The sequence below is a fragment of the Malus domestica genome, chromosome 13 (assembly GCF_042453785.1).
Source record: "Malus domestica chromosome 13, GDT2T_hap1".
NCBI lineage: Eukaryota > Viridiplantae > Streptophyta > Magnoliopsida > Rosales > Rosaceae > Malus > Malus domestica.
Window position 1 is genome coordinate 27,360,282 of NC_091673.1, and position 9,541 is coordinate 27,369,822.

At 36.9% G+C, this 9,541-nt stretch overlaps 1 long non-coding RNA gene across 1 annotated transcript; it reads right to left on the reverse strand.

The window, feature by feature from the left end:
• Positions 1-7,753: 7,753 nt before the first annotated feature.
• On the reverse strand, positions 7,754-8,404 carry LOC139190708 (uncharacterized). The gene is made up of 2 exons (XR_011575058.1): positions 8,187-8,404; positions 7,754-7,958 (listed from the first exon to the last, which is right to left on the reverse strand). It is a non-coding gene; the product is annotated as an uncharacterized lncRNA (long non-coding RNA).
• Between the last annotated feature and the right edge of the window lie 1,137 nt (positions 8,405-9,541).

Sequence of the window (9,541 nt, forward strand, 5' to 3'; positions counted from 1 at the left end):
GCCTGTCTTTACAGTCAAGGCTTAGAGTGCGCCATCTGTTGATGTAGTCAATGACTGGCTCGTCCTTCCACTGGTTTGTGCTCATTAGCTCTAGCATACTCACAGTGCGGCGGGTACTATGGAAGCGGTTGAGGAATTCCCGCTCTAATTGCTCCCAGCTGTTGATGGACTCAGGCTCTAGGTCCGTGTACCACTCAAAGGCATTTCCTTTCAGCGAGCGCACAAACTGCTTGGAAAGGTAGTCCCCTTCGGTCCCTGCGTTGTTGCAAGTTTCAACAAAGTGGGCAACGTGCTGTTTCGGGTTTCCTTTTCCATCAAACTGCATGAACTTTAGTGGTTGATAACCCCTTGGCATCCTTAGGGCATCAATCTTCTTGGAATAGGGCTTCGAGTAGAACAAGGAGGTATGTAAGCTCCCTTCGTACTGTGCCTTGATGGTGTTGGTGATCATCTCCTGCAGCTGCTGGATAGAAAGAGATCCCATGAGTGCCGCTGCTTGGTCTGGCTCCGGCTTCACATCGTTTTTCTCCACCTGAGGCTCATCTTCTTCGTCATCTGTTTTCTTTAGTGGATCATTCTCTGGGTCGGGGTTCTCGTCGTCCTGTGGCTCCAGTCGGCTGACGAGTGCAGCGATTTGCAAGTCTTTTTCTTCAACAATCCGTGTTAGCCTTGCGATCGCTTCATTCATTTGAGCCAGTTGTTCTTCGATGGAGTAACGCCGATGGTCATGACTTGTGCAACCAATAGACGTGACTTTCCTTTAGACATCCAAGATGCTGACGAAGAACGTCGTTGGCTGTTTTGGGATGTCATCTTGTGTGCCTCAGCAGCATGCTTCGGTGCCCCCAGCGAGGTCAGGTTGATGACAGACTCACACCTTTGATGCTTCCCTTGCTCTTTTAGCGGCACCAACTTTGAAGTGGCATGTTGAGGAGCGGTTGTGGCGCCAATGGATTGTCCGTTTGCGGCAGAAGTGCATAGGATCCTTCTCTCAGTGGTTGCGAGAACGGCTTGTCCCTTGCTTGATGCCATTGACTTTGAGGTGTGTTTGGATTCTTTGAACGGAGAAAGAGATGAGAGGTAGAGATGGTCCCACCGGGCGTGCCAATTTGTGAACACGGAAAATTCCTGAAACGAAAGAGACAAGAACAACGTGCACAAACAAATATTTGTATTTGATGATTTTGGGTTACAACCTCTCTCTATTTTGATCCTCTGATTCAATCTCCGTGAGGTGTGTATTTGTGGATGTTCCGTTGATCCAAGGGCCGTTGAGGCTTGATCTTGGATGAACTGTTGGAAGTTTCTTCAAAGGGCCGTGGGCTTGATCTTTGAAGGTGGATTTGAGCGGATCTTCAAGGGGCCGTTGAGGCTTGATCTTGAGGATGAATATTTCTTCAAGGGTCGTTTGAGGCTTGATCTTGAATAACGGTGATGAACGGATCTTCAAGGGCTTTTGGGCTTGATCTTGAAGAAACAGTGATGAACAGATCTTCAAGGGTTTTTAGGCTTGATCTTGAAGAACAGTGATGAACGGATCTTCAAGGGCTTTTGGGCTTAATCTTGAAGAATGGTTGGATGTGTGGATTTGTTGATGTTGTTGATCCAAAGGGCCGTTGGGGCTTGATCTTGGATGAACGGATGATGAACGATGGTGCTTTCTTCAAGGGTCGTCGGGGCTTGATCTTGAAAGAGCGATGAACGAAGAACGAAGAACACTTTCTTCAAGGGCCGTCGGGGCTTGATCTTGAATTGGTGGATGATTGTTGATCCAAAGGGCCGTTGGGGCTTTGATCTTAGGATGAACGATGAACGAAGAACGAAGAACACTTTCTTGATTCTTCGGGAACCTGGATGCTTGAGAGCTTCGGAGTTTCAGAGCTTCAGAGCTTCAAGGCTTCAAGGTGTAATATGAATTGGTTCCCTCAAATGAATGAATTAGCCTTCTATTTATAGAAATTTCCAAGGCCTAATTTTGAATATAATATCCCAGATGAAATAAGTTATTTCTGCCAGGTGTTGACACGTGTCCTATTTGATGACTTTTCCAACTCATTTCAATTTTCGTTGAGTCGCACGCTACGTGTAAAATTTATGTAATACATGAGCGTTGACACTTTGATTTATCGGTCAACATTTATTTACCGAAATTTCGATGTCTACAGTCATTTTATAGAATAAGGACTCCTCACTTATTACATATTTGTCCTTGCCTTTATCACATAATTACATTTAAGTTCCCCCAAATATTTGTACGAGATCTAAATACGAGGCCCTAAATATGGTATAAACAATGTTCATTCGGTGCTTCTGGACTTGAAAGACAGAAAGTGGTATTGCACTTCATGTACAATTTATCAAAATCCCAAAGGACTGGACCCAATGTCTTTAGCCATTGAACCCCTAACACCACATCACAACCTCCCAAGGCCATGGCATACAAATCAGTAGTACACTGATAGTCTTGAATCTTGAGTGAGATAGCCCCTAAAGAACCTGTAGTATTAACTTTTCCCCCATCCGCAATCTTGACACTAAAAGAATGAGCTGTATTCAATTGTCCATTGATTTTTTTGACCAAAACAGAATCCATGAAGTTGTGGGAACTACCAGAATCGATAAGTATTACAATCGGACAATTCCTAATACTACCAAGAACCTTCATGGTTTTAATTGACTTAGGAGCTGGGGTACCAAAAAGGGCACATGATGTAATCTCAGGTTCTAAATTTTCAGTGTCAGAGGCTTCATTATCATTACCATACTAAACATTAATCAATAAAAGTTGTTTCTTCTCACAAGTGTGGCCGCGAACAAATTTTTCCTTACAATGGAAGCAAAGACCATGTTTTCGACAATATTCGACCTCGTCTGGTGTCAATCTCCTCAAATTCTCATGGAGCCCACAACAGTATCAACAACATTTTGTAATGGAGGACGAAACAAAAAATTAACAGATGAATGAGGAAAAGATTTGACCTTTAATTCAGACAACTTGGCATCGATCTGTTGAGCATAAGCAGTGGCCTCAAAAACGTCTTTGGGCTTCAGAATTTTGACGTCATGATGCAGCTCCGATTTAAGACCACCAATGAAACAAGATCGCAAAAGAGATGGGGTAACTTCCTTTGTACGATTCGCTAGTCTTCGAAACTCCAAGATGTAATCACGCAGAGATCCCGTTTGGTGAAGTTTAACCAAGCTTTCTGCCGAATTGTTGAACTCCGACGGACCAAATTCTTGACAAAGAGCTTGTGTGAAATCTTCCCACCTAGGGTATGTCTGGATACAATTAGCCCATTGGAACCATTGTAGAGGTTGGCCATCCGAATGGAATGATGCCATTTTCACTTTCTTGAAATCATTGACACCAAAGAAATCAAAATAGTGTTCTGCTTTGTAGATCCACCCCAGGGGTTCATCACCATCACCAAATCTAGGAAAATCGATCTTGATAAATGGTTGTCGAGGCAATGGAATCGATTCTTGACGAAACAACTGAAGGCCACATGGAGGATTCACTCCCGACGGCAAATTGTGATCGGAATGTGTTCTCTCCGACGATTCACCCACCAACCCACTACCCATCGTCGATAATGCCTGCAATTGCTGCAAAATCAGCTCATGGGTAGTTCAAAATTTAGTTCTTGATTCTTGAAATTCATGCCTGGAATCTTTGAACTCTTTCTGGAAATCAACAAACAGGGACTCAAGCTTGGATACTCTCGTTTCCATGGTGCGTTTGGAACCGAGCTGAGTCATACACGAAGAAGGATCAAGCAGGATCGAATGCACTGGTTGTGATACCAATGATAGAACCCTAACTTTGCATCTTGACTTCTGTGTAGCAGTAACGAGTAATTTTCTATTGCAATTAACAACAAATACAACAACCCTTTTTCCGTTTACAACCCTTCCTAATATAGTAGCTAGTTAGCTTCCTCCGTAAGCTTACTACTAACAACCTTATCCTTTTAACCACACATATTTGTCCTAGTCAGCACTAATACAATGCTCACTTATCAACCAATTTAGTTATCACACAGGATCCTATCAGTTTGAGTTTCGAATATTTTCGATTTTATTGAAGTTATATTGTGGAGGTTGGCAGGATGATATCATGACAAATATGCTTTATAATAAAATAAAATTCATAAATAAAGACATGAAATCAATTGATTTAGTCTTTACTTTGTAATCTCAACGATATAATCATCATTCATTAACAAATTGAAACGTTTGGATTAGTGAATCGTGCACCGGCACAAGTGCACAACCGCATGAAGCTAGAAGCAAAGAATTTTATTTTTATTTTTATATTTCTAATTATATAGTTGTTATCTACACGGTTGGATTATGGTGATTAATGGAGGGGGATGGCATATATTTACGTTAACAATGAGGTATTGATATTGACATGTAAATTAATAAAAAAAAAAGGAAATTTAAATCTAATAAAAAATATATAAAAATTAGCAAGTCCAACTGTCCATGTTTAATTATATTGGTATTAAACTGTAAATATCCACAATGCTAGCTTACCGGATGTTTCTTTTTGGCTACATCTATTAGGCCGACAATATGGTATACGACCCAATTTTTTTTTTTTTTTTAGTACATTGATATTTTTACACTTAAGGGAGGGGGGAGTTTAACAAAACTACATGATTGAAACATTAGTTGTACCACATGTTTAAAGGCAAGTTGGCTAATCACCTATATTTAAGATGTGAAAAATGTTCTCTCTTTGACAAAAATATGTTCTAATATGCTTTACCAGATATTGTATTTGAATTATGTGAAAGGTATTGGCTTAATGCGTAGAAAATATGTTCTAATATGCTTTAGCCAATTTCAATAATGATGATGATGTGAACTTATTTCGTTGACCTCTTTTGAATTTGCAGGCAATCAATCTAGATATATAAATAGTTATGCAAAAAAATCAAATTCCATTTTTGTCATGTGAAAATTGTATTCATAATTCAGTACCACTATAAATTGTTGGAAAAAATTAAGGTTAAATTGCTATATTTATCACATAAAAATTACAATAAACAAATCATGTAAATAAATACCAATCAATTGCAAATCTTAAGCAAAAACATTACTAAATGGATATGAATATGGGTTAGAAAAACCTGAAACTTGATATTGAGTCTAGTATTGGATATTATGTCCTCAAGACAAGATTGCTCCTCATTGTTGTCTTAATATTTGTATTTTCAAATGTCTCTCAGAATACAATGATCTTTCACTTAACGGAAATAGCACTTCAATCCACAAAATATAGCTAACCAAATAGTATTTGAACTCTCAAAGCAGACAGTCTAATGTGACTATGAGAACTAATTGTAATCTAAAAATTTAATGAAAAGCCGCAACCTATTCCCAACCAGAATCGTCTGTTTTTAAAATGTTTTCAATTAAAAAGCCGCAACCTGGTTTATAGGAAGAGACTTATCCTAAATGCCATGTACAGACACTTGCTAGAAACATTTCAGTTTTATAATGTTTATTTAATACCATGTACTCTAATAATATTATCTATCTATTACTAACATCTGGATAGTAAGTGACATGTACGTTTTAGGTTCGATTCTCGATAAAGGCGAATTTGAACCATATTATTACTAGTCTATTGTGAGACTTAGCTCCCTTCCGCACCTTCTTAGTATATATAATATTGTTTGTTAAAAAAAAAAACATCCGGATATTATTCATCTTTTCCTATGAGTGTTGTTTCAAGAGTTGTAAATTCTATATTTTTTCCTATTCAACTTTCCCTTTTCTTCTTTTCCATCCAACATCCGAATTCTAGTATATATTAAATATCCCAACTAATTTTCATTCAAATAATGTCTAAATATTAAATTTCTAACATAAATTTGACGCACAAAGCTAGCAAACTCTTTTTATTTTATTTTTTTTAATTTTTTTAACAAACTTTATTATCTACACTAAGGGGAGTGGGGAGTGGCAGCTAAGGCTCACAATGGACGAATCATAATGATATGGTTCAAATTTACCTTTGGCGAGAATTGAACCTAAGACCTTCACTAGACTATAGTACTAAGTGGCACAAAGCTAGCGAACTTGGTTAAAAGAATTGTTATCAATAAAGAAAAACCTTTTTCGTCATTCGAATGATATTTTATGAGAAGGAGCATTCAAATTTGAGCACATAGACGAAAGGCGAATAATCTAGCCATCTAGTGACAATCATGTCTACAATAGAAATGATGCTTTGAGTTTTCGTATGAGTTTGGCAAAGCGTCTTAAATAAAGGAAAATCCAAGTTATAATTGTTTCAAACCATATCATAAGTTTCATTGGTTCTACTTATTCTCAATGAATGCTAAACAATTATATTTTAGCATGCGAAGCAAATGAGGATTAGTAATCACACCTCCATGCTATAAATCATGACCCCAGTATTATATTGTCACCATTACGAATGTCGAAAATATATAATATCTATGCTAATAGAAAAGGGTGTATTTTTACTAAATACCATAAGCTATGTTGACGCTCATTATACGTTTTAAACTCTACCACGTGTCCTTTAATCTAACTTTAGTTAACTCTCATATTAAATATTCCTTTTTAATTGTGAAGAAAAACTGACAAAACTCAACCGTTACCAAACCCAGTTCATAAACTCCCACCCCAATGTTTGGTCCAAAAAACACCCACCAATGGCCTCAACTAACCGGTGGTAGCCAGAGACTTTCAGTAGAGACGATGGGAACATGACCGATGAAGAGCCAAGACAGCTAACGGCGTTGAGTTCGGGGGATAAGGAGTGGCGGTCGTGGCCCCCACTGAAAAGAAAAGAGTTTGAAGTTTTTGACGATTATTGTCACCACGACTCCTTAGGCTTGGGATGGCCATGGTTAGAGACAAAAACAAGAGGAAAAAAGAGGTGAGAGAGAGATATTGGCAAAAAAGGGATAGGTGTGTTGTGAAATTGAGGATATGTGTGCATTGGAATGTAAAGTAAATAAGACACAATATTTATGAGTAATGTTCTAAAAGGTGCTAGTCGGGCAGCGGGCTGGAGCCTAGCGCCTAGGTGGATTTAAGTAAATCTATTATATTTCATGTAAATAAGTATCTGTTTATACTTAAAATATATATAATTTCATCATAAACTACAAAATAGAATGACATATATATATATATATATATATTATGAAGTATTGGACATAATGAAAACATGGGGAACAAGCATATAATGTGTGTTCATTTAAGTATTCAACAAGTTTTTACAATTTATTGAAAAAAAAAAATTTAAATGAAAGCTATCTATTTTCTGTCTAAGTGAGTCGTAACCTAGTCGGTGCCTAGGCAGGTCTGGGTGGGCTAAGCGGTCTAAGCGGGGGCCTAGACCTTTCTTAATTTTCAAATGCTTAGCCATTAATCAGGGTAGTGGCTAGCCGCCTAACGCCTAGACGAGGCCTAGGCGGCACTAGGCGGGAATTTTTAGAATAGTGTTTACGAGATTCAGCAAGTGTGCTTACGTTCTCGGGGCAACAATTGTCACTACAAATAGAAGGGTCATTTGCGAGGGTCAAATGTGGTCGGAAAAGTCATTTTGCCATCACAAATACTTATTTACGATGGGGAAAAGCCCTCGCTAGGCGTCGCAAATTGATCCATTGGAAATATTTTTTTTCGACCGGCCGTCGAAAATGCTTCATTTACGACGGTTGTGGCTTGTCGTTACTAGTTTTCTTTTAATCAGAATTGATTTTTCAAAATGAAAGAATTGTTTTATATTAATATTCATATATTCAACTACATATACAAAAAAAATCTATGTAAAAATTTTACAAGTACTTGTTACAATCCTATGATATGTCTTATAACGCTAGTTTTTCATGTCCACTTTAACCAACTGTCAAGGAGTTCAAATGTAGTGCTACGAACATTGATCCACAATTATTATCTTTATTCTGCAAAAAAAAAAAAGAAAAAAAAAGAAAAAAAAAGAAAAAAGACAATTTATATCAAGCACAATATAATTGTCAATTGGTAAGAAACCCAAACAATGAAAATCAGAAAATAAACATAAACTCTAATGAACAATCTTGCATAATTTTAGCTCAAGGTGTGAGCATAGCAACCACCAATCTATACCATAAATAATGCCAGTGAGTAGTTGAAGTGAAAATTAAACACACCTCAAATACATTCTTCAATTTTTCTCGTACCACCCTAAGATCAGAGGATGCTCATAAATCCAAACAATCTAAAAAATAGTAAAACCATATGCACAATTTAACAATTATGATGTTTCACATTTTCAGGATTATAAGGACAACTATATCACATTAATTGCACCATACTATATCACATAAACTGAACCACAAAGAAGTTAAAGTAAATGCCAAATCACAAGTTCACAGAAAAGTATAAATAACAAGTTCACAAAGAAGTTAAACTGAACCACACACATGCTGAGATCCAAAACCAGCCACAAAGCTAGAATGGCACATGCATAACAATGTTTACATGGATATGTTAAACAAGGAAAATCAGCATAGTCAAATTGGAATTATTACGTTTCTTAGGCGTACCAACAACCTGAACATGTACAAGGTAATGGGAAAGATCAAAGAAACGGAATATCCGTACCTTTACATTTCTGAATTTCAGTGGCATAATCTATCAGTTTTTTCATGCCATTCAAGCTTTCTAATGAAAGAAAATTCTGTTCTAATAGGTAAAGACAAGAACAGTTAGCGATCCAGCAGAACAATAGAACTTGGTAACAGATCAAAACAAAAGTGCGTTTAATAGTTTTTTTCTCTACAAAAATATGATGGTAAAGTACATGTGTTAAATTAATAGTGAGGATATTGTATGCAGTAGAAAAAAAGAAGCATCACAGAAAACTTTACCTCTAAACTGCAAGAAAAACAGAAGCATCCTAGAGAAATAATTTCATCCTGCAAGTTCACAGCAAAAAGAAAAATACTGAAAAATAAAAAGCTATTAGAGGCAAGTACCTACAAATTTAAAACCAGATTTATAAAGAAAAATGATAAAAAATATGAAAAACATTCAACCTTAGCATGTGATTCTTCAACACTATCAATCTCTTTTTGCACATACACACAACAAATGAACACAAACACACTCAACAAAACTCTACTTTAAATAATATAACTGACCTAACCTCCCTTAATGAGCAATAAAAATCTGATCCTTTATTCTGTTAGAAAAATTGAGTTACTGTTCAATATTCAAAAGAGTATGGTGTGTAATGCGAGTAAATCACCCATTTGATGGAACACAATTCTATGGTTACCTATGAAATCCAAGTAATTCACAGTGAACATGTTCTGCTCAGGATTAGTGTTGTTGGAGAATCCCAAATGGATAGAACCCCATCCCATTACACATACACAACCCCACAAAAATTGAAAAAAAAACAAAAAACTTAGAATGCAAGAAAGGCATGAAAAATCTAGAAACCCCGGCCCCACCCACGAACCCATAAAAGACCCGGAAATTTTTTCTAATCATTAATTTC